We start from the raw sequence: 18,435 nt of genomic DNA, 5'->3' as shown, positions 1-18,435 counted from the left end.
CCCTCCATCCTTACTGGTCCACACTGGGAAGACCTGTTTATTTCAAGAACCAAAGGGAGCATGTTCTGAACATACTCCGTGGACCGAGGACTCCAGCTGCTGGGGAAACCACCAGCGAAGGAAGTCTATTGCTTTTTGACAATGTGTCACAGTTTCGATGCCCTGCGCACAAGGGCAGATTCGACTGGTCATAGGAATTTTAGGGTACCTTCCCTCCAGTACAGCATATGGAAGTGTGTTAAATCATGCAACGTAGAAGGCACTTCTCTGGGACAAGGTAGTTACATTCTTTGTATAGTGGTCTGGTTTATGGTAATTTGTGAAACTACCAAGAAAGTTTCTTGCATAAATTAGTGCCAGGTTGCTCTGCTTTTCAGTGTCTCCTATACATTGTTTTATAAACCTAGCAGCATCAAGAGGTTTGCCCAGAGGCATTAGAAATTGAGGGGAGCATTCAGGTTTGCACAACATATCATAGATCTGTTATGCCAATTAGAATCGGAGCTGTCTTACAAAACAACGGGGATTCGTCTTTTAGAGTTGAAGATGATTTTAATCTAACGGTTGAATACATGGATCCAAACCTTGGTCTCCACTCTTGTTAGGCTGGCCTCCACCCATAGAATGTCATTGGGCACACATCTGGGGGCCATGGATAGAACACACAAGAATTTTGATTGGACCTTCTCCATTTGTTTAAAGGTATGCAGAGCACAAATAGCAGCACCATACACCAACTGTGAGAGCACTTTAGCCTCATAAGCCTTAATTGCAGTAGGTGTTCAGTGGCCATCTCTCTGGAAGAAGAACTTTAAGATAGCAGAGGCCCTCTTCTGAGTGTCAGTTGCAACATGCTCACAGTGGTAGAAAATACTGAGCTAGATGGACAAAGGGTCTGACTCGGCAGAAGGCAGCTTCCTATCTTCCGATGGAAGATGGGGGTCCCAAAGGGTCCCAGGAGAGAACTTCTTCCAAGATATCCACTGCTCCACTTTGGACATTGCAAAAAACTCATCGGTAATGAGAGTGATTGAAACCCAGCCAGGGCACGTACCGCGGGCACTTGAAAAAACTCATCATCATCACATGCAGATCACTCATTCCTGCAAAAAGGAGAATGGGTGACTTTTGAAGTGCTTTAATGAGCCCCAGTCCCTTCCTGAGGTGTTTAAAGTGGTTCACTCGAAACTGAAGCCAGTCAAGTTGAAGTCGAATAAAGAAGACTTTGAGATAAATAGGCACTGAGTGGTTAGCATGGCGTCAAAACAAATAGCTTAGCTATTATTCACTCTTTCTGCGTGGTAAGCTCATTTTGGCCCAGGGGATAAATAAGTGTCAGCAACACCCCAATAAAAGGTTAACTTGAGTGACGAAGCATCCTAACTGCAAGGGAGGCTGGTGGACCTGTATAAAAGCTGTGCATTCCCTCTGTCCTTCCAGCAGCTTCATTTGACTCTCCTGTCTTCACTGCATCTTCTCAGAGAAGACGGTAAGTCCATTTTCTTGGTGGTGTTTTGATAGAGTCTCGTTGACACAGATCTTGGTGGAACTTCCACCTTGAGTCTTCTGTTCTTCAGAATATAGAGCGGTTCACAGCTAGGCTAGGATTAATGTGCCACTGAATGCCAGGCACTGGGGAGAAAAACCGGGAAGGGTCTACTTCCTTCGTGCCAGGCTTTGTGGACCTCCCAATGGTTTCTTGTTGTCCAGTGAGGCTGAACTGGAAGGATTTTGGTCTGATCCAGCAATTCAGTTATGTTCATTCTCATAGAAACATAGAAAACTGCTTATACTGAGTCTGACCCTTAGCCCCGCCAAGCATCTGTAATGTCTACACTGACTGGAAACAGCTCCTCAAGGTTTCAGGCAGGAGACGCTCACCCCCCGATTAAGAGATGCCAGTTGTTTGAACAAGGAAAGGTGGACATTTCTCAGCTTGATGTGTACTCTCTCAAGACAATCACAATCCTTTCTGCTTCTATGTTGGGTCTCTTTGAGGATACGTTCCCAGGAGAGACTTTGGAGAAATTTCTCTGATGGTTTTGTCACATCCCTGAGTGAAAGTCAGTTCACCGTAATGTGATGCTCAACCATTTCTGTTTCAGACTCACCTCCACCTCCTCAGCAATGTCTTTCTGTGGACCAGCCTGCACTGTCCCATCTTCTGCCTCTAGCCCAGTGGTGGGTTTTGGCTCTGCAGGTCTTGGCTACGGCGGTCTTGGCAGTGGCTTTGGTGGCCTTGGCTATGGATTAGGAGGCTTCGGCTATGGTGCTGGTGCCTTGGGCGCTGTAGGAGGCAGCACAAGCTCTGGAGAGCTCGGTACACTGCCCGGGGTAAACCCTCAACCCATCAACCAGATCCGCCCATTAGAGATTGTGATCCAGCCTGCGCCCTTCTTGGTGAACATCCCAGGACCCATCCTGTTCCCTAGCTGAGAGCCGGTCTCCGTGGGAGGCATCACTCCCTGTGCCGTTGGGGGTTCCGGGATAGTAGGAGCAGGTGCCCAGGGGAGTCTGGGTTACGGAACTCTCAGCCGGGGGAGGAGTGGTTATCTTGGAAGAAGCTCTCTCCTGGGACCCTGTGGGAGCACCTGCCGATAGACCCAATAACTGCAAAGGACTGATCATAATGACCAGGAACCGACAACCCTGAGACTGAAGAATCGCTGAAATCCAGGCCTGGACTTTGAGAGCTCTGGGCGCCCTTCTTCTCCCACTACTTTGCTCTGCTGTCCTCAAAATGAATACATCACTTTCCTTCTGTCTCCCAGCCGCCTCTAATATGATGCCATTTCCTTCACATTCTCAATAAAGCTTCTGCTCCATTCTTGCAATTCGTGGTCTCTTGGTTTTTGAACTGGAAGCTCTGATTTCTGGGAAGAGCTGCTTCCCTGAGTCCTCAGAAACCCTTCTGTCTGAATGAAAACTTAAGGGGGACGTGGCACTCTTTTAGGAACATACAGGAAGCTGCCTTCGACAGAGTCTGACCCTTGGTCCATCCAGCTCAATAGGGTCTACTCTGACTGGCAGCAACTCTCCAGGGCTTCTGGCTGGAGTTTTCCCCAGCCCAACTGGAGATGCTGCCAGGGACCGAAAGGGCAGCCTTCTGCGTGCAAAGCGGATGCTCCAACACTGATCTAAGGCCCCAACCTCAAAAGTGGCATCCTTGAGCCTCCCATCCAGGCACTGAGCACACCAATTCCTGCTTAGCATCACCAAGGTGGCTGTAACAAGGGTTTTTAGACCATGCTCTGGGAGCCTCCAGAAGCTTCAGTGCAGGCTGTAACTGATGGTTTCCTTCTTGGCACTCAGTTGGTAACGCTGTGCAATGTCCCTCCCTTCCCCAGACTGACAATAATACCACATTCCTTCCGGGGCACACAGCCTCTGCCCCTTTCCTCCTTTTTCATCCGTATCACCATGCTTTGAGAGATGGAAACCCCAATGATGGGGAGTGACTGCACTGTAGGGGTCAACAGTGTGAGTTGAGAAGGCCCAGATTCAGATCTCACTTTTGCTATAGATTCACTTGGGGGCGTGTGCAAGGGACTCTTTCTCAACCTATTATTATTTAATAATAATAATTTAAGAGAGCACCTTCTTCATTACAAGCCCCATCGCCCTTTGAGGTCCATCTCTGAGGAGGTCCATCTCCAACTCGTTTGGTGGCTACACAGAGACGGGCCTTCTCGGTCGCTGCCCGGAGATTGTGGAATGTGCTCCCTGCTGAGATACGATCCTCCCTCTCTCCGGCAATTTTCAAAAAACACCTGAAGACCCACCTTTTCGCCCAAGCTTTCTCAGCTTCCTAAAATTTTTGGGGTTTAATCTCTGGTTTATTTTTAAATTGTTAGATTGTTTTTAAGTTTTTGTAGGATGCAAAAACCCCGCTAGCATGCAGTAGATTTTGCTGAGGTAACATAGGTGAAGGATTGGAACCATTCAATGGAGGAAGGAGCAATGTGGTAACTTACTACTAACACTCCAATGCAATCAGGCCCATAGCCACTAGAGGGCAGTCACTCCCAAGAAGCAGCCGTCCCTCCATCCTTACTGGTCCACACTGGGAAGACCTGTTTATTTCAAGAACCAAAGGGAGCATGTTCTGAACATACTCCGTGGACCGAGGACTCCAGCTGCTGGGGAAACCACCAGCGAAGGAAGTCTATTGCTTTTTGACAATGTGTCACAGTTCCGATGCCCTGCGCACAAGGGCAGATTCGACTGGTCATAGGAATTTTAGGGTACCTTCCCTCCACTACAGCATATGGAAGTGTGTTAAATCATGCCAGGGAGAAGGCACTTCTCTGGGAAAAGGTAGTTAAATTCTTTATATAGTGGTCTGGTTTATGGTAATTTGTGAAACTACCAAGAAAGTTTCTTGCAGAAATTAGTGCCAGCTTGCTCTGCTTTTCAGTGTCTCCTATACATTGTTTTATAAACCTAGCAGCATCAAGAGGTTTGCCCAGAGGCATTAGAAATTGAGGGGAGCATTCAGGTTTGCACAGCATATCATAGATCTGTTACGCCAATTAGAATGGGAGCTGTCTTACAAAACAACGGGGATTCGTCTTTTAGAGTTGAAGATGATTTTAATCTAACGGTTGAATACATGGATCCAAACCTTGGTCTCCACTCTTGTTAGGCTGGCCTCCACCCATAGAATGACATTGGGCACACATCTGGGGGCCGAGAATAGGACACACAAGAATTTTGATTGGACCTTCTCCATTTTTTTAAAGGTATGCAGAGCACAAATAGCAGCACCATACACCAACTGTGAGAGCACTTTAGCCTCATAAGCCTTAACTGCAGCAGCTGTTCAGTGGCCATCTCTCTGGAAGAAGAACTTTAAGATAGCAGAGGCCCTCTTATGAGTGTCAGTTGCAACATGCTCACAGTGGTAGAAAATACTGAGCTAGATGGACAAAGGGTCTGACTTGGCAGAAGGCAGCTTCCTATCTTCCGATGGAAGGTCGGGGTCCCACAGGGTCCCAGGAGAGAACTTCTTCCAAGATATCCACTGCTCCACTGTGGACATTGCAAAAAACTCATCGGTAATGAGTAGTGATTGAAACCCATCGGTAATGAGAGTGATTGAAACCCAGCCAGGGCACGTACCGCGGGCATTGCAAAAAACTCATCAACATCACATGCAGATCACTCATTCCTGCAAAAGGGAGAATGGGTGACTTTTGAAGTGCTTTAATGAGCCCCAGTCCCTTCCTGAGGTGTTTAAAGTGGTTCACTCGAAACTGAAGCCAGTCAAGTTGAATTCGAAGAAAGGAGACTGTGAGATAAATAGGCACTGGGTGGTTAACATGGCGTCAAAAGAAATAGCTTAGCTATTTTTCACTCTTTTTGCTTGGTAAGCTGTTTTTGGCCTAGGGGATAAAGAAGTGCCAGCAACAACCCAATAAAAGCTATAGGCACTGTAGGAGGCAGCACAAGCTCCAGAGAGCTTGACACACTGGCTTGGGTCAACCCTCAAACCATCAACCAGATCCCCACAGCAGAAGTCACGATCGTGCCACCTGGCTTCTTCCTGACATTCCAGGACCCATCACGTGCCCTATCTGTAAGCCGGTCTACGTGGGAGGCATCACTGCCATTGGAGGTTCCAAGATTGTAGGATCAGGAGCCTGGGGATGTCTGGGTTACAGAGCTCTAGGCCAGTGGAGAGGTGAATATCTTGGAAGAAGCTCTCTCCTGGGACCCTGTGGGAGCATCTGCCAATAGACTCTATAACGCCCAACGACTGATCATAATGACAAGGAACCGGCAACCCTAAGTCTGAGGCATCGCTGAAATCCAGGCCAGGACTTTGAGGGGACTGGGTGCCCTTCTTCTCCCACTACATTGCTCTGCTATCCTCAATATGAATTCATCGGTTTCCTTCTGTCTCCCAGCTGTCTCTTCCCTGAGTCCTCAGAAACCCTTCTGTAAGAATGAAAACTTATTCAGCTTCCATATATTTTTGTTTTAATCTCTGGTTTATTTTTAAATTGTTAAATTGTTTTTAAGTTTTTGTATATGTTTTTAACTGGTTTTATGGCATTAGTAACCGCCCATAGATGAAAGTTGGGGGCAGTGTACGAATTTGATAAAGCACTCAATCAATCAATCAATCATACGCAGGACCACAGCTGCACTCTGGGGAGGATGCACACCTACCTCGCTAGCATGCGGTAAAGTTTGCTGAGGTGAAGTAGGTGAAGGATTGGAACCATTCAAAGGAGGAAGAAGCAATGATGTGGTAGCTTACTACTAACACTCCAATGCAATCAGGCCCATAGCCACTAGAGGGCAGTCACTTCCAAGAAGCAGCCATCCCTCCATCCCTACCGGCCCACCCTGGGAAGACCTGTTTATTTTCAGAACCAAAGGGAGCCTGTTCTGAACATACTCCTTGGACCGAGGACGCCAGCTGCTGGGGAAACCACCAGCGAAGGAAGTCTCCCTCCAAAGAGCATTTTTATTGAAAACCACTCCCAGTTATTTATAAGTCCTTACTTGATCAATTGATTGATTAAGTGCCATCAAGTCGTGTCAACTCTTAGCAACCACATAGATAGATTCTCTCCAGGATGATTTGTCTTCAACTTGGCCTTTCAGGTTTCTCAGTGGTGCATTCATTGCTGTTGCTTCTCTTCTGATGACAGCATTCGGAGCACAACATGGAACTTGCAAAATGCATCTAATAAACTTAGTCTGGATAGCCTCCAGTAAGGCAAAATTTCTTTCAGGTCCCAGTTGGGCTCCATATAAGAGCAAAGGCAGTACTTTGGCTGTATAAAGTCACACTGTCGCAGGTATAAAAGCAGCACCATTTGTAAAATGATAAGATTTGATCTTATTTACAACCATTTGAGCAGACTGTCTGATGGAGTTAAAATGGGCATTTCTGGAGCCAACAGAGTGAAACGTAATTCCTAGATCTTTAAAGGAATTAACCTGCTCAATCTTGTTTCCTTGTATGGACCAATTATAACACTTAGCTCGCTTGGCGAACACTAAGACTTTAGTCTTACTATAATTTATTTCAATAGACTCTTGGTTACAAAATGATGAGAAGAGTCTTAGGGCACGCTTAAGGCCTACAGGTGTCTGCCACATAATAGCCATGTCATCCACATTTAATAATATGGAGACGTGCCTATTGGCTAACTTTGGTGGATGAGTAGAGAGGGTGGACAAACAAGTAACCACATAATTAACATAGATGTTGAACAGAGTAGGAGCAAGTATACAGCCCTGACGTCCTCTAAAAGTTGGAATTTCCGATGTTAACAGTCCAGTTGGGCCATAACGAACTTTCAAACAAGTATGCTTATGCAGACTAACAATAAGTTTGAGTAATCTTTTATCTATTCCAAGGGCTTCCAGTTTAGACCACAGTCTCTCTCTAGAAACTGAATCAAATGCAGCTTTGAGATCAATGAATGCTACATAAAGTGCTGAACCTGGGAACCTAGAATACTTCTCTGCCAGAAATTGAAGGGTAAAAGCATGTTCCGTGGTGGAACGACCCTCCCGAAAGCCTGCCTGCTCGATAGCTAAAATGTCATTTGCCTCAATCCAGTCTAGAAGTTTTATCAGAAGATGCCTCGCGTAAATTTTACTAATAACATTAAGCAAGTTAATGGGACGATAGTTGGCTGGGTCCTCACGCCTACCTTTTTTAAAAAGAGGAATTGTTATAGCAAGGCCCCAATCACTGGGAACGTTAGCAGTTGTATCTATATAGGTAAATAGCGAGGCTAAAACGGGGACCCACCAATCAAGATTCACTCTGATAGCCTCAATAGAAATGTTATCACTACCAGGGGCTTTCCCATTACTAAATTTCTGAATAAGTTTTTCAATCTCTGAACAGGAGACTGGGTTCCACCTAAGAGTATCTCCATTTAGTTGTTCAGCATTATAAACCATATTATCAGCCTTACTATAGAGCTGTAGGAAATGTTGTTCCCAAACCTGAGCTGGAATCACAGAACCTGGAAGTGTAGGTGTTTTCGACAGAGCAGGTGAAACAAGCCTCCAGAACTTAGACTGATTGTTAGACTTAGCAGCCTCAATTAGATTAAGCTGTTTTTTGTTAACGGCTTGTGCCTTCTTCTCTCTAAGCAACCTCTTCTAGGCGGATTTCACCGAGAGCGCCCTTTGCCTGTTTTCTAAAGAGGGTGCTGTTCTATAAGTTAAGAAAGCCTTAAGTGTGTTATTTTTGGCAATGCAACAATCCCAATCAAACCAGGAACGAGAAAAGGACTTGGCGTGATTTGAATTTTTATTTGGATATACTGAGGTGACAAAAACTGGGCACAACAGTGCTAAGACTGAAGAAAAATGATCTAACATTGAACACCTCTGGGAGCCAATAGATCCTGTTATAATTGCTTCCCGTAAACCACACACCTCTGCTGATCCAAGCACATTAGCAACTCGTGTGGCAAGTTCCTCAGACCACCTCAATCTCTGGTAACTAGTGTTCCTAAAATCTCCTACCACCGGTCCAGCTGCACCTCTTGAGCCAACACCCAACCAAAACTTCAAAAGCATAGGGTGATGATCGCTTTCAAGTCTGGGGATAATCTGGAAGTTCAAAACCCTGGACAACATTCTGGAGGAAACGGCAACATAATCAATTATAGATGGTTTGGCCCCCACCCAATGCGTATATTCCGCCGGAAAATCTGAAGGAACTGAGCCATTAAGCAACCATGAATCCCATGTGAAAGCATGGATTCTCCCCTCAATTTCTAATGCCACTGGGCCAACCTCTAGGCTTATAAAACAATGTATAGCAGACTCTGAAAAGCAGAGCAACCTGGCACGAATCTCTGCAAGAAACATTCTTGGTAGTTTCACAAATTACCATAAACCAGACCACTATATAAAGAATTTAACTACTTTGTCCCATAGAAGTGCCTTCTCCCTTGCACGATTTAACAAACTTCCATATGCTGTACTGGAGGGAAGGTAACCTAAAATTCCTATGACCAGTCGAATCTGCCCTTGTGCGCAGGGCATAAGAACATAAGAACAGCCCTGCTGGATTAGGCCCAAGGCCCATCTAGTCCAGCATCCTGTTTCTCACAGTGGCCCACCAGATGCCGCTGGAAGCCACAGACAGGAGTTGAGGGCATGCCCCCTCACCTGCCATTATTCCACTGCAACTGGTAATCAGAGGCATCCTGCCTTTGAGGCTGGAGGTGGCCCACAGGGCATCGAAACTGTGACACAGTGTAAAAAAGCAATAGACTTTCTTCGCTGGTGGTTTCCCCAGCAGCTGGAGTCCTCGGTCCACGGAGTATGTTCAGAACATGCTCCCTTTGGTTCTTGAAATAAACAGGTCTTCCCAGTGTGGAGCAGTAGGGATGGAGGGACGGCTGCTTCTTGGGAGTGACTGCCCTCCAGTGGCTATGGGCCTGATTGCAGTGGAGTGTTAGCAGTAAATTTACTACATTGAATTCCCCCTCCTCCATTGAATGGTTCCAATTCTTCACCTACGTCACCTCAGCAAAATCTACCGCATTCTAGCGGGGTAGGTGTACATCCTCCCCAGAGTGCAGCTGGAGTCCTGAGGTTGATTGATTGATTGATTGATTGATCAAATTCGTACACCGCCCCTAACTTTCATCTATGGGTGATTACCAATAACAGAAAACCAGTTAAAAACAGATACAAAAACTTAAAATCAATTTAACAATTTAAAAATAAACCAGAGAAAAAAACCAAAAAATATTGGGAAGCTGAGAAAGCTTGGGCGAAAAGGTGGGTCTTCAGGTGTTTTTTGAAAATTGCCGGAGAGAGGGAGGATCGTATCTCAGCAGGGAGAACATTCCACAATCTCCGGGCAGCGACCGAGAAGGCCCGTCTCTGTGTAGCCACCAAACGAGTTGGAGATGGACCTCCTCAGAGATGGACCTCAATGGGCGATGGGGCTTGTAATGAAGAAGGTGCTCTCTTAAATTATTATTATTAAATAATAATAGGTTGAGAAAGAGTCCCTTGCTCAAGCCCCCAAGTGAATCTATAGCAAAAGTGAGATTTGAATCTGGGCCTTCTCAACTCACACTGTTGACCCCTACAGCACAGTCACTCCCCATCATGGGGGTTTCCATCTCTCAAAGCATGGTGATACGGATGAAAAAGGAGGAAAGGGGCAGAGGCTGTGTGCCCCGGAAGGAATGTGGTATTACTGTCAGTCTGGGGAAGGGAGGGACATTGCACAGTGTTACCAATCGAGTGCCATGAAGGAAACCATCAGCTACAGCCTGCACTGAAGCTTCTGGAGGCTCCCTTTTGGGAGCTTCTGGAGGCTCCCTTTCGTAGTCTTCTCTCTTCGACCTCAACTTGAATGGCTTCAGTTTCCAAGCTGTCGAGCGAACCACTTAAAACACCTCCGGGAGGGACTGGGACTCATCAAAGCACTTCAAAAGTCACGTATGCTCCCTTTTGCAGGAATGAGTGATCTGAATTTGATGATGATGAATTTTTTGCAACATCCACGGTACGCGCCCTGGCTAGGTTTTAATCACTCTCATTACCGAATTATGAAAAATGCCAAATTGTTCCATTATTCATTTTGGAAACTGCTTTGGAAGCTCTGTCTTTCAAAAACAGATGTGAAGAAATGGGCGCATCTGGCGTATCAGACAAAGCTTATAGGAGGCACTTCTGGCCACCACCTCATCCTGGGGGACCAGGGAGAGGCTTGGATCTGGAAGCACCCCCAGACTGCATACCTGTTCCTTCTGGGGAAGTGTGACGCCACCCAGAACAGGCAGGTCAAAATCATCTCCCGAGTTTTCAACCCCGCACAATGAATATCTCCATCTTATCTGGATTCAGTCTCAGTTTGTTATCCTTCGTCCAGCCCATTACCGCCTCCAGGCAGGCATTTAGGGAGGTTATGCCTTCTCCTGATGATGTTGACATGAAGAAGTGGATTTGGGTATCATCAGCATACTGATAGCAACCTGCACCAAATCTCTTGATGATCTCTCCCAGTGGTTTCATGTAGATGTCAAACAACATCAGAGACAATACAGAACCCTGAGGGATGCCATACAAAGTTTCAGAATGCCACACCCTTCTCCAGACACCTACAGAGGTTGGCAATGGCTTCTATAAGGTTGCAGGCAGGAATCTCTCTCAGCCCTATTTTGGAGATGACAGGGAAGGAACCTGGGACCTTCGGCATGCAAGCATTGCAGATGCTCCTCCACGGAGCTATGGCTCCATCCCCAATGGGGAATATCTTACATTGCTCACAGAGGTAGTCTCCCATTCAAACGGAAACCAGGGTTGGCCCTGCTTAGCAGAGGGGACAATTCATGCTTGCTACCACAAGATCAGCTCTCCACTTATGCTCCAGGTGAAACTCGGAAAATTAGAATATCGTGCAAAAGTCCATTAATTTCAGTAATGCAAATTAAAAGGTGAAACTGATATATGAGACAGACGCATTACATGCAAAGCGAGATAAGTCAAGCCTTAATTTGTTATAATTGTGATGATCATGGCGTACAGCTCATGAAAACCCCATATCCACAATCTCAGAAAATTAGAATATTACATGGAACCAAGAAGACAAGGATTGAAGAATAGAACAATATCGGACCTCTGAAAGTATAAGCATGCATATGTATTCAGTACTTGGTTTGGGCCCCTTTTGCAGCAATTACTGCCTCAGTGCGGCGTGGCATGGATGCTATCAGCCTGTGGCACTGATGAGGTGTTATGGAAGACCAGGAAGCTTCATTAGCGGCCTTCAGCTCTTCTGCATTGTTTGGTCTCCTGTCTCTCATCCTTCTCTTGGCAATGCCCCATAGATCCTCTATGGGGTCAGGTCAGGCGAGTTTGCTGGCCAATCAAGCACAGTACACTGTATACTTTTCATATGGTTCTGCAAATGCCCATGCAGCGTTCAACATGAATGAAATTTACATGCTCTAAATTAAGACTGAGAATTAAATTTACATGCTCTAAATTAAGACTGAGCTATGTTGGGTGGTCAATATTTTCATTTGGAAAAAGAGAGCTTGCGGTGATAAAAATATTAATATTGAGGTCATCAAAACATTATCCAAAGGACCCACCTCGTCCAATTTTTTTATTTTTTATTCTCTTTCATTCATGCTCCTTTCATGAGGCAAGGGGAGGCAATTGCCTCAGGCGGCAGATGATTGGGGCATGAACAGGGTGGTAAAATGCCCCTCATATCTGCCTCTTTGGGTGCAATCTGGCCGTGCCAAGCTTTGCGAGGAGTGATTCTCCTCCCTTTCAAGAGAAGGCTTCTGGAAGCCTTTCCTTCTCTCCAACCCCACACATTTTGAAAGCTTGCAGGAATTGGTCTTGGAAGGGGGCTTGGCCTACCACCAGGGACATGGGACAAGACAATATATTGCCCCCCACCATCTCAGTCACCATAATAACTTGGGGCACTCCTCTTCACCGCCCCCTTCTCAGGAGCTGCTTAACTGCTCTTTTAAGATTAGAGTTCTTCTTTTCGCTGCTGAGCTGGGACAACCAATCAGGAATTCTGATGTCAGCTTGGTTATTACCACATGGCCAATCAAATTTGGCTGTGTGGTGATTTCCCAAAGCCAAATCAGAGTGAGGGCATTGATTCTTGCCCTCACTCTGAATGTTTTTGTCCCATTTCACAGTCTATCCAAACTACCACCAAGTGGGGTGTAGGAGTCACTTTTCACAAGGGATGACTGGGCCCAAAAAATGCAGAACCCTACTGTGAAATGTCCCCTGTCTTTCTAGAAATTAATTTAGGCTTCCCTTGAAGGTTCACAGATGTTCCCGTTACTGTTCCCGCCACCGCCCTTTGGGAGGAACTATGATATTCATTCTGAATTTCTCTTTGGTTGATATTTCAGTAGAACAACAGCTGGGGCTATACAGGAAAAGTCCCTGAGGAATTCCATTCTGAACCTCTTCTTCCTGGTTCAACATGACACAGCTTTTTGATGCGCTTGAAACTTTGGTCATTAGATTGTGATTTATATGCTAGCTGACCAGTCATCAGGATTCTCTGCTGACTGAATTCCTTTGAAACAAACATGGTTTTCAAGATTACATCTCCAAAAGCAGGGGCGTAACAATTATAGGGCAAGGGGAGATAGTTGTCTTGGAGCCCACTGCCTTGGGGGGCCCCAGAAGCAAGTAACATGACTGATTCCCCCAGCCACGCACCCACCCAGGCTTCCTTCAATTGTATTCATTCTCTGAAATTGATGTGAGTGTTAAGACTTGTAGCTCCCAGAACAGCATGTCTTTCTCTAGTACCATTAAATGACTTACATCATCCACAATTTACAAAACCTTATAAAAAATAATTTAGGATGATGTTCTATTGTGACACATAGGTGTGTTATATCTATATCTATAAATTTTATTATGCTTTTTGTTACCACTATTCGGCTTCATTTAAGATTTCTTTACTTCACAGCTGAGCTTCAGTGGGGGGGGGGCGCATTTTAAAATCTGGTCTCTGGGCCCACTCCAACCTTGCTACACCCCTGTCCAAAAATCAAGAAACCTTATTATATACTCCATTAAAATCCTATTCAAAACAATGTGGGACACCCCAAAGAGTAGATTTCCAATTTTTGTTGATTCCTGGAGTGGCCATCAGTGGTTGATTTAAAGGTAGATAAGCTGAGTCAGGATGAAATGAATGAAACAATTTGTTGGGGTCTGTGATTCTTTAGCACTAAGCACTAAGGAAGCTACCACTCCACTTACAGAGTTCAGAGTTTAGTGGTTGCAGCTATTTTAGTAACATACATGGAGATACGTCCCGGTCACTTCCCAGTCACATCCTGGTCACGTCCCAGTCACGTCCCAGTCACGTCCCGATTCGCTACCAGACGAGCTGGCGGCAACCCTAAACGAACCTCTCGAGATGATCTTAATGGGCAGCAGGGTTCATGACAAAGCATGGGGTTGGCATGAACTGCTGAGGCAATTTACTTAATCAAATAAAATGTCATGGTGAACTCAAAAGAGGACAGCGTGGTGTCCCTTTTTCAGATCAGGATGTTCTCCCCTGTTCACCTTACCCTGCATAAGCAAGCAAAAACAAGATGGAAATGAACCCATCGCTTGTAACTTATTGTTATTATAACAAATATGTATCTTAATTAAATTGTTGACCACTAACCACTAGGGATGCTGTCGAAAACTGTATAAAAGGAATCGCTCTTCCAAGACCTGCCAACAGCTTCACTCAACTCTCGCAGCATCTCTTGACTTCTGCTCTTTGGAGAAGTTAGTATGTTTCTCTTCCCGTAGTCTTCTCTAGACCAGCTTGTATCCTTATTGGTTCTTGGGGTTGGCACTGAAGGCGAGCCTGGATCCAAAGGTGTGTTTTTCCACTCATACAAAGGATTTTTCTGTGTATGGAAGAATCCTTCCACTTACGGAAAGGTGTCTTAGATGAACAGGAAGGTACCTTTGGAGCCAACCTCCCCCTGTGGATCATGGAGAGTTTTGGGCTCATGGAAGAAGGAGTCCTGTTGATAGCACACTCCTTCCACTTTCAGAAGAACACATTCTGTGAATGGAAGGCTAACTTTGGGAGCCAACCTTTCAAGACTTTAACATAATAAGCTGCAGTCTACTGAGTCAGACAATTGGTCCGTCTAGCTCAGTATTGCCTACACTGACTGGCAGGGTCTCTCTGTGGTTTCAGGTGAGACCAAGTCTCCATGGTCTTTCCCAGCCCTTCCTGGTGGAGATGCTGGAGATTGAATGGAGGACCTTTGGCATGCAAGGCAGACCTGACAATGGCTCCATCTCCCGCTGTGCTTGAGGGGTTTCTTCCCCATGGATTAACACACCAACGGTGAATTTTCAAGAATAAATAGATGCCATCTCAACCACCTCTAGCATCTTCCCCAGTTTTTATATTCAGCCCCAGCTTCCCCAAGATAGACTTTCTGTCCATCTGAAAATCCTGGGCATGTTTTTATGGGAAGAGACATGAGACACGGATCCTGGAAAGTGGATCAGGGCTGCACAACTTCAGCCCCCTGCAGATGTGGGATGACAGCTCCCATCATCTCCGGTGCTTTTCCACAGTGGTTGGGGATGATGGGAGTTGTAGTCCAAGAACAGCTGGAGGGCTAAAGGTGTGCAGCCCCACAATGGATCCCTAACCATCTGAAATTAGTCTGCTGGTAATCTTTCACAATTTCACATTGGGGATTTCTGCCTACTCCTCCATTTTTTGTGCTTGCTTGCCAACTTGAGCTAGCTCTCACTTGAAACCAGGAGGAATCCCCTCTTCCTTGCCTTAATTGCAGGGGTTCCTGACCTGTAGTGTTCCAGATGTTGTTGAACTACAAATCCCATCACCCTCAGCTAAAATGTATTGTGGTTAGGAATGGTGGGAGTCGTAGCTGAGAAATGTCTGGACTACCACAGGTTGGAAAAGCCTGCTTTATGGTTCCATGGGTTTACTCATTCCATTCCTCCTGAATTCTACCTTGACAAGGTGAATCCCAAAAATTCAGCCCAAGAATTGGTGCATGCACAGTGGCCACCTCCATCTCCCCCCACCCCCAGCCCACTTTATCAATGCCCACACATGCCCGTTGGAAAGCCATGGCACAAAAAAACGGTCTTGAGTGGGATCACATGTGTGACTGTGACCAGTTTTTTCTCCGGTGCGTTCTTCACTGACGTGCCCGTGCCCGACTGAACAGGGAGAACACCACACTGAAGGAAACTTGACGTGACCCGTCACACCATGAGATGCGTTTCTGCAGTGGATGGTCCGTATCCACAGCAGAAGATGACACAAAGGGATTGCCATCCCCATTATCTGCGTAACTGTCACAAAAATAGCTTTGGTTTTGTATTGTTTGCTCAGTGAATTGGTAATACAGTGGGAGGGGGGTAGTACAAAAATGCAGAAGAAAAAGAAAGACGTAGCAACCTGCATGTCCAAAGTAGTCGATATGATTTGGTAATCAACAGGGAAGAAATGGAGATCCCTAAACACTGGTTCCACCCTCCGAAGAAGAAGAAGAAAGGGTTTCCCAATTTTGATTGGAATTTGGACGAGGCAAAGAGCAGGAACTGGGAGCTGTTGTATGTTCATGATCAAGTTGACCCTCTCCAAAGATTGCAATCGCCTTCCATTTCCCAATCCCTCCAACGTTCCATGTCCACATCTTTTCTTTCAGGTCTGCCTCCCACAATGGCTTACTGGGGCCCAGCCTTCACCATCCCATTTCGCGCCTCCAACCCAGTGGTCGGTTTCGGCTCTGCAGGTTCTGTAAGCCTCGGCGGCTTTGAGGCATTGGAGGCTATGGAGGCAGGACAAACTCCGGAGTGCTTGAAACCCTGGTTGATGTCAACCCTCAGCCCACCAACCAGATCCCCTCAGTAGATGTCATGATCTGGCCATCTCCCATCATCGTCACCATCCCAGGACGCATCCTGTCTGCCAGATGAGACACACCCTGCTCCATTGGTGGTTCTGGAATCACATCCAGTGGGGAGGGGCTGTTATAGGGGATACCTTGGGAGCAGAAGCACTGTCTGCCTATGCCCTGCTAATTCGTCCATAATTGTCTACCTGGAGCGGGGAGGAGATGGCCTCAAGATCCATGGCAGAACATCCAGGTCTGCATGAGCACCTTCAATTCCAACTGAAGCCCGCTGCAGCTGGGCCAAGGGGTTCTCCATGTCTCCGAAAACTGGGAGCAGATCTCTCTCCCAACTCATCTGCTTACATCTATGAAACAGTTGAGGTTACAGGCCTTAATTTCAGGACGACTGAGCACCCAACATCCTCTGTGGAATCAACTGTGGCTGCGGAGACTCAGTCTTCTTGAAATATGAGTTTGCCACATGCTTAAGCCTCTGTTTCCCTTTTGCTAGCCCTATCAATAGAGAGGAAATGATAGGGCCCCACTCTGGCTTGGTAGTAGATCACATGCCAAGCTATACCACAAGCTAAGCTGCAGCTGTCACATAGCCCAACAGACAAAACCAAACAGGAGCGGCCACGATGCAGGAGGAGTGCCCATTATGGGATGGAATGCAGCCCTCGGCAGAATAGAAAGCTTAAAACTAAGTTTACTGGAAAGCTGGGTGATCACCTCCAGTAAAAGCTGGAAATGCCGAGCGCATGTGATTGCCTTGTGGTTCAAGTAGGATGGGGCGGCCTTTTCATGTGGCAAAGTGAGGCGGTGTCCTCAGGTGGCAGATTGTTAGGGGTGGCGGCAGAGTAGCGAGAAGCCCCTGCCGCTGCTATCGAAGCAGTTCTTTGAGCCCAACCTGTCCCTTCAAGCTTTGCAAGAAGTGCTTCTCCTCACACCCCTTGCAAAGATTGCAAGATGCACAAGGAGAGAAGAGGAGGCTGCTGGGAACCTGCCCTCCTCCCTGCCCGTCATGGTCCTTCCAAAGTCTACAAGGGTTGGTTCTTAAAGGGGGCTGAAGCAAGGCAGAATTTGATGTCTCAGCTTAAGCACTGCAGTAGTTAGGCCACCCCTGCAGTCGAACGCAGCACTCTCGCACACCTGTGGAATCATAGCCTGTTTCACATCACTTAATCACAGCAGAAGGTTCCAAGTTCCCTCCCTGGCTTCTCCAAGATAGGGCTGAGGGAGATTCCTGCCTGCAACCTTGGTGAAGCCGCTGCCAGTCTGTGAAGACAATACTGAGCTAGATCGACCAATGGTCTGACTCCGTATATGGCAGCTTCCTATGTTGCTAATATTTGCCAGATGACTCTGCAGTCGGGAACAGTCTGACCTGAGTCTGCCACTGAAGATCTGGGAGTCAACTCAGTCCTCTGAGGAACAGGAACGGTAGCCAGTTTGGGCTTAATGCATTTCCATGGAGAAAACAGAGCATGGGAGCTTCTGCTTAATTAAAACCTACAGCTCCAGGCTGTTTGCTGCCGTAAGAAGGAACAAAGTCAAGAAAAGGTGGTTTCCCGCATCTGCATTCATTTTGAAGTGGTTTTGTTCATTTTCTCTGTGGAGTTACGAGATGCCGCCTTCTGCTCACAGAACTGCTGTCACCTAAGAGTGAGTGCGTCTGAACATGTGCAGAGTTATTTCCCCTCAAAATCAAATAAACATTTTTTTTAAAAAACACCTCTTATAGGTAAAGTTGTTTCAGGGCACGTGGAGAATTACGTTTCCTTCATTTACTGCAGGCAGAGAAGTTTTGATGCAGGAACACTCTCTCTCTCTCTCTCTCTCTCTCTCTCTCTCTCTCTCTCTCTCTCTCTCTCTCTCTCTCTCTCTCACCTGTATGCTCTAGAATTCTGCCCTCTAAAGGTGTCTACAGTGGCATGCTGGGGGGCTGGGTCAAGCTAGCTGCTACCACCATCAAGCCCCACCTTTTGCCCCATTTTACCCCCAAAGCACTTAGCCCCAATGAGTCCCCATTTCT

The sequence above is a fragment of the Hemicordylus capensis genome, chromosome 14 (genome assembly GCF_027244095.1).
Source record: "Hemicordylus capensis ecotype Gifberg chromosome 14, rHemCap1.1.pri, whole genome shotgun sequence".
NCBI lineage: Eukaryota > Metazoa > Chordata > Lepidosauria > Squamata > Cordylidae > Hemicordylus > Hemicordylus capensis.
The sequence above is the reverse complement of the archived record's forward strand: the minus strand, read 5'-3'. Positions refer to the sequence as shown.